This window comes from Cebus imitator, unplaced genomic scaffold (genome assembly GCF_001604975.1).
Source record: "Cebus imitator isolate Cc_AM_T3 unplaced genomic scaffold, Cebus_imitator-1.0 Scaffold175, whole genome shotgun sequence".
NCBI lineage: Eukaryota > Metazoa > Chordata > Mammalia > Primates > Cebidae > Cebus > Cebus imitator.
In genome coordinates, this window is record NW_016107490.1 from 108172 (window position 1) to 115155 (window position 6984).

At 34.5% G+C, this 6984-nt stretch overlaps 1 long non-coding RNA gene across 1 annotated transcript in view; it reads right to left on the reverse strand.

Moving 5' to 3' along the window:
* LOC119473667 overlaps positions 1-6984 on the reverse strand; it is a 51289-nt gene that overhangs the window by 41670 nt on the left and 2635 nt on the right. The gene's annotated exons all lie outside the window — the stretch shown is intronic.

Sequence of the window (6984 nt, forward strand, 5' to 3'; positions counted from 1 at the left end):
TAAAGTACAATACATGTATATGTATACATACACACACACACACACACACACATATACATATATATATGTATGTGTGTGTGTGTGTGTATATATATATATTGCATACACAATAGCTGTACTGTATTATACAGGAGAAATTTCAGAAATGTTTACATCAGAAGATGATGTGTGGATCTTAGGCTATCAAAGGTATAGATTAGTGTTTAGACTAGTGTTGGCATTTATTTTTTTTTAGCTACTTAGCATGTTGCCTTCTATTCTAACTGAACCTCAATTTTCTTTTCTGAGACAGAGCTTCCCATGATCGCCCAGGCTGGAGTGGAGTGGCACAATCTTAGCTCACTGCAACCTATGCCTCCCAGGTTCAGGCAACTCTCCTGCCTCAGCCCCCCAAATGCCCCACCATGCCCAGCTAATTTTTGTATTTTTAGTAGACACGGGGTTTCACCACGTTGGCAAGCCTGGTCTGGAACTCATTCCCTCAAATGATCTGCCTGCCTTTACCTCCCAATATGCTGGGATTACAGGCAATGAGTCACAGCACCTGGCCTCAATTTTCTATTATAGTATTATATCTGAACACTTCAAAGTGATTCAGGCCAGTCAATTGTCTTTATGTAAAATGAATTTCTTGCTCATTAATTCATCTTTAAATATTTATTTTACAATCTACTTTAAACCTCCAGCACCTATCACAGTTTGTAGAATAGTGTACATACTTAAATAAAGTTTGCTCAACTGAACTATATTTAATCATCCACATGATGACAGTTTAAATCTCTTATTTTAAAAATCAACTGTATTGTATTCAGAGAATGTACACTGTAATAGCTCTGAATTTATAAAATGATAAAAATTTGTTTTATCATAGAATATGAGAAATTTCTCTGAAAATTTTATGTAAACTCAAAAAGAAGTTACTCTGTAGAATAGAAAATTTGTTAAGTAGCCACAATTCTACTTTATCATACATGAATATCATTAATGTCATTAAGCATTATTGTGCTTACATTGTTTTTATCCAGTTTTCTTTGAATTTTTAATCTTTTCTGCATTAACATATTTGGCTATGTTGTTCAGCGCATACAACTTTTAAAAAGTGTTTTTGTTATCAATTATACATATAGGTGCACCATGACTCCAAATTCCTTTATAATTTTACTTTTTTATTCTTTCCTTCTTTATTTTTGGACAGAGTCTCGCTCTGTTGCTCAGGCTGAATGAAGTGCCTGGGTTGATCTCAGCTCACTGTAACTTCTGCCTCTGGGTTCAAACCACATCAGCCTCCTGAGTAACTGGAACTACAGGCACACACCACCTTGCCCAGCTAATATTTTGTATTTTTACTAGAGATGGGGTTTCGCTGTTGTTGCACGGTCTGGTCTCGAACACTTGCATTCAAATGATCCACCCGCCTTGGCCTCCTAAAGAGTTGGAAATTACAGGCATGAGCCACCACGCCTGTCCAATAATTATACTTTAAATCCTGTCTTACCTCACATAAAATACCAAGAGAAATGCTATTTGGTGACAGGTTTGCAAGATTATTCTCATACTAAGTCTGTGAATCACTGAAAATCTTGTATCTACTGACATTATTGGAGTTGTACATTTCACTACTAAGTTCTTAGTGAACTCCTTCCTGAATAATTAATTTGCTATTTGTATATACCTTCATTTATTTTTGAACTTTTTTGTTTTGGGTTAAGTGGCTTTATTATCCTTGCCATTTCTGACAAGTTATATTTTTTAAGTGATTACTTTTTTACCAAAGTAAGATGCCTCTCTTTCCTTAAATATTTAACCATGTATTTGTCATAAAAATCAACATTCCATTGAATTTTAATGGTTTCTATATGTTACACTTTCCCAATCTTTCTAGCTTCTCCTTTCCACCACCCCTTTATTTTAACTTTTAAGTTTAGGACTATAAGTGCAAGTTTGTTACATAGGTCAACTTGTGTCATGTAGATTTGTTATATAGATTATTTTGTTACCCATATATTAAGCCTAATAACTATTAGTTATTTTTTCTGTTAGTCTCCTTTCTTCCACCCTCCACCCCCTTCCCTCCAAAAGGCCCCAGTGCGTGTTGTTCCCCTCAATGGATCTATGTGTTCTCATCATTTATGTCCCACTTCTAAGTGAGAACATGTGATATTCAGATTTCTGTTCCTGTATTAGTTTGCTGAGGATAATGGTTTTCAGCTCCATCTATGTCCCTGCAAAGAACAGGATCTTGTTCTTTTTATGGCTGCATAGTATTCCATGGTGTATATGTACCACATTTTCTGTATCCAGTCTATCATTCATGAGCGTCTAGGTTGGTTCTGTATCTTTGCTATTGTGAATAGTGTTGCAATGAACAAATGTGTGCATGTGTCTTTGTAATAGGATGATTTATATTCCTTTGGGAAAATAGTAAGTAGTGGGATTGATAAGTGGAATGGTATTTTTGTCTTTTTGTCTTTGAGGAATTGCCACACTGTCTCACAGTGATTGAACTATTTATATTTCCACCAGCAATGTATAAGCCATCCTTTTTTACACAACCTTGCTGGCATATGTTTGACATTTTAGTAGTTCTCTTGACTTTTAAATAATCGTCATTCTGACCGGTGTTATATGGTATCTCACTGTAGTTTTGATTTGCATTTCTCTAATGATCAGTGATGTTGAGCTTTTTTCCATATGACTATTGGCCACATATATATCTTCTTTTGAAAAGTATCTGTTCATTTTCTTTGCCCAAGTTTTTATGGGGTTTTTGTTATTTTCTTGTAAATTTGTATAAGGTCCTCATCAACTTTGCATATTAGACCTTTATCGGATAGATAGACTGCAAATACACTACACAGACATCCCACTCTGTAGATGTCTGTTTACTCTGATGATAGTTTATTTTGCTGTGCAGAAATTTTTTAGTTTAATTAGATCCCATTTGTCAATTTTTTCTTTTTGTTGCAATTGCTTTTAGCATCTTCATCATGATATCTTTGCCCATGCCTATGTACTGAATGTTATTGCATGAGTTGTCTTCCAGGGTTTTTTAAAGTTTTGGGTTTTACATTTAAGTCTTTAATCCATCTTGAGTTGATTTTTGCATATTATATAAGGAAGGGATTCAGTTTCTGTTTTCTGCATGTGGCTAGCCATTTATCCCAATACCATTTATTAAATATTGAATTATTTCCCTATTTGATGTTTTTGTTAGGTTTGTCAAAGATCAGATTATTTTAAGTGTGTGGTATTATTTCTGGGTTCTCTATTTCATACCACTGATCTAAATATCTGTCTGTTTTTGTGCTAGTACCATGCTATTTTGGTTGCTGTATCCCTGTAGTATAAAGTCAAAGTAGAGTGATGCTTCCAGCTTTGTTCTTTTGCTTAGGAATGCCTTGTCTATTTCGGCTCTTTTTTTTTGTTCCACATAAATACTAAAATAGTGTTCTGTAGTTCTGTGAAGAATGTCAATAATAGTTTAATAGAAGTAGCATTTAATCTATAAATTGCTTTGGGCAGTATGACTGACCATTTTAATGACATTGATTCTTCCTATCCATGGAATGTTTTTCCATTTGTTTCTGTCATCTCTGCTTTTTTGAGCAGTGGTTTGTAGTTCTCCTTGTAGAGATATTTCACATCCCTAGTTAGCTGTATTCCTAGGTATTTAATTCTTTTTGTGTCAATTGAGAATGGTGGTTCGTTCCTGATTTAGATCTCACCTTTACTATTGTTAATGTATAGAAATGCTAGTGAATTTTATGCAAAGCTTTTTGATCCTGAGACTTCACTGAAGCTGTTTATCAGCTTAAGAAGCTTTGGGCTGGGTGTAGTGGCTTGCACCTATAATCCCAGCACTTTGTGAGGCCAAGGCAGGTGGACCACGTGTGGTCAGGAGTTCAAGACCAGACTGACCAATACAGTAGAACCCCGTTTCTACTAAAAATATAAAATTAGCTGGGTGTGGTGGTGTATGCTTGTAATCCCAGCTACTTGGAGGGCTGAGGCAGGAAAATCACTTGAATTCAGGAGGCGGAGGTTGCAGTGAACTGAGATGGTGCCATTGCACTCTAGCCTGGGCAACAAGAGCGAAACATTGTCTCAACAAATTAAAAAAGAAAAGAAAAGAAGAAAGAAGCTTTGGCACTGAGATTATGGGGTTTTCTAGGTAGAGAATCATGTCGTCAGCAAATAGAATTAGTTTGACTTCCTTTTGTGCCATTTGGATGTGCTTTATTTATTTCTCTTGCCGGATCGCCCTGGTCAGAACATTCAAAACTGTGTTAAATAGGAGTGGTGACAGACTGTATCCTTATCTTGTGCTGATTTTCAGAAAGAATGCTTCTAGATTTTACCCGTTGAGTATGATATTGGCTGTAGTTTGTGATATATGGCTCTTATTATTTTGAGGTGTGTTCCTTCAATACCTAGTTTATTGATAGTTTTTAAGATAAATAGATATTGAATTTTATCAAAAGCATTTTCTGCATCTATTGAGATAACCATGTGGTGTTTGTCTTTAGTTCTGTTTATATGATAAATTACATTTATTGATTTGTAATGTTGCACCAACTTGCATCACAGAGATGAAACATACTTGATCATGGTGGATAAGTTTTTTGATGTGCTGCTGGATTCAGTTTGCCATTATTTTGCTGAGGATTTTTGTATCAATGTTCACTGGATATTGGCCTCAAATTTTCTTTTTTGTTGTATCTCTGCCAGGTTTTGATATCAGGATGATGCTGCCTCACAGAATGAGTTATTTCCTCCCTTTCTTAAAATAACTTTACATATACTAAAATTTTGTTTTGTAGAATGGCAATCTAAATTTCACCCTAACATAGTTCTTTTACTAAATTCATTCCTGTATCTTTATCGTATGATGTATATAATAAAGAAAATAAGAAGTGTTACAAAGCTAATAACTAAGTGGAAAAGTGAAAAATGTAAATAAATGCTAATCTCATTTGTGTAAAATTATCAATTCTTTTCTTCATCCTGTATCCTCTTTTTCTTGCTTCATCCTATGCATAGCCTATTCCTCACTTTCAGTCAATTTATGTTTGCACAGGATTATTCACCAAATAGAAACTAAATTAAAACCCTGGCAAGTCCCTAGTTTCTTCTTCCTCATTGTATCACAGTACTGCTTTCCCTATATCTCTGAACTTTTCCTTTTAGACAACCATTTCCTACTTCCTATCCCCTAAATGCATAGCTGTAGCTATAGATATATGGAAATAGATGTATTTCAACAAGTCTGACTTCAAAGGATAACACTGATCAATGTCATCTTCCAAAGGTCAAATTTCTACTTGGGAAGATACTAAGGGTGGCATTCATTTGACGCATTCTGGTAGTCCAACAGCTGGTCTTCCAGAAACATCAAATAATCCTTTCAATAAACATTTGCTAGGGACCTTCTAGTGCCAGGAAAAGTACTAAACATTGGTGATAAAAGGATAGGTAGTTGAACAATTCTTCTGATTTAACAAAGAATAGTACCATCTCAAGTGTCCAGCCAAAATGCCACTCTAAAAGAAGGGAGAAAAGACCCACAGTGATTCTTCCAAAAATATTATTAAGAGCATGGCAGGGAAAGGAGTATAAAGAATAGCAGTGAACAAACAATGAAGCTAAGCATGACTTTAGGTTGAAATAATAACTAAACATAAAAGTAAAATTTTGCATATAAAATTTCAAACCTAATAATATAAGTGTCAAAGAACAAGGGAAATGTAAACATGTTCTCATTCTTCCCCTTTTCAGGGGAATAATTTTGATGCTGAATATAAATATCTACTTCTAACTATTAATATATGTATAACTAAATATGCTCAAGAATGCACAAATAGGATGTAAATACTTATCAAAAACACTTGTGTTTGCTGGGTGTGCTGACTAACACCTGTAATCCCAGCACCTTGGGAGGCTGAGGGTGGATTGCTTGAGCCCAAGAGTTTGAGACAGGCTGGGGGAACATGGCAAAACTCTGTCTCTACAAAACATACAAAAATTAGCATGGCGTGAATGCACACAACTATAGTCCTAGCTACCCAAAAGGCTGAGGTGGAAAGATTGGTTGAGTGTGGGAGGATGAGCCTGTAGTGAGCAGTGTGAGCAGTGATTACACCACTGCAGTTCAGTGTGGGTGACAGTGAGAACTTGTCTCCAAAAAAAAAAAAAAAAAAAACCAGAAAGAAAACTGTGTTTATAAACTGTGTATATACTTTGATTTAACAAAGTATAATAAATTAAATCAAAGGCAAAATGACACAAAAATGCAGAGCATAGTAAAGAGAAAGTTATTAAGATTTTAGGGATAAGTCCCACTGTTTTAATAATCAGAAAAATGTGAAAGTAGTTAAAAAAAAAAAAAGGAAAACATACATTTACAAAAACAAGATAGTTATAATTTAGAATCAACACTTCAATGCTGAAAATTTGAAACTGGATAAATATAAACTACTAAATACTCTTAAAAAGTAGAAAACTAAAACCTAAAAGTAGAAAAACGAATAAAGTAAAAATTATAATTATCACCATCATTATCATTATCAAGCACAATTCATGTGTGTGTGTGTTGAGATGGGTAAATTCTACCTATGTTTTTCCAAATTCGGATAATTTCCATTTTAAACAATTTTTTTAGAGTATATAAAAAGATGATAGAATTCTCAGCTCAACAAGAGAAACTAACATAAATCTGATGACAAAATTGATAAGCAAAACTCAGAAATCAAAGCCTAGAAAAATAGATATAATAACCATAAACGAAATATTGGAAAGTTGACTATACCAGAAGTGTGAGTAAATAAGAGTAAGCTGTGTGTGAAGATGAGATGAGTTGGGATATTACCTGTTAGAGTTGCCTGTCTTAGAGCAGAGATCTTCCTCTGTGAAGATCCATGCTGGTTTTAGGTTTGGTAGGAGAAGAAACCTTAGAACTCAACTGTGATGGTTTTGGGTTTTTTTTTT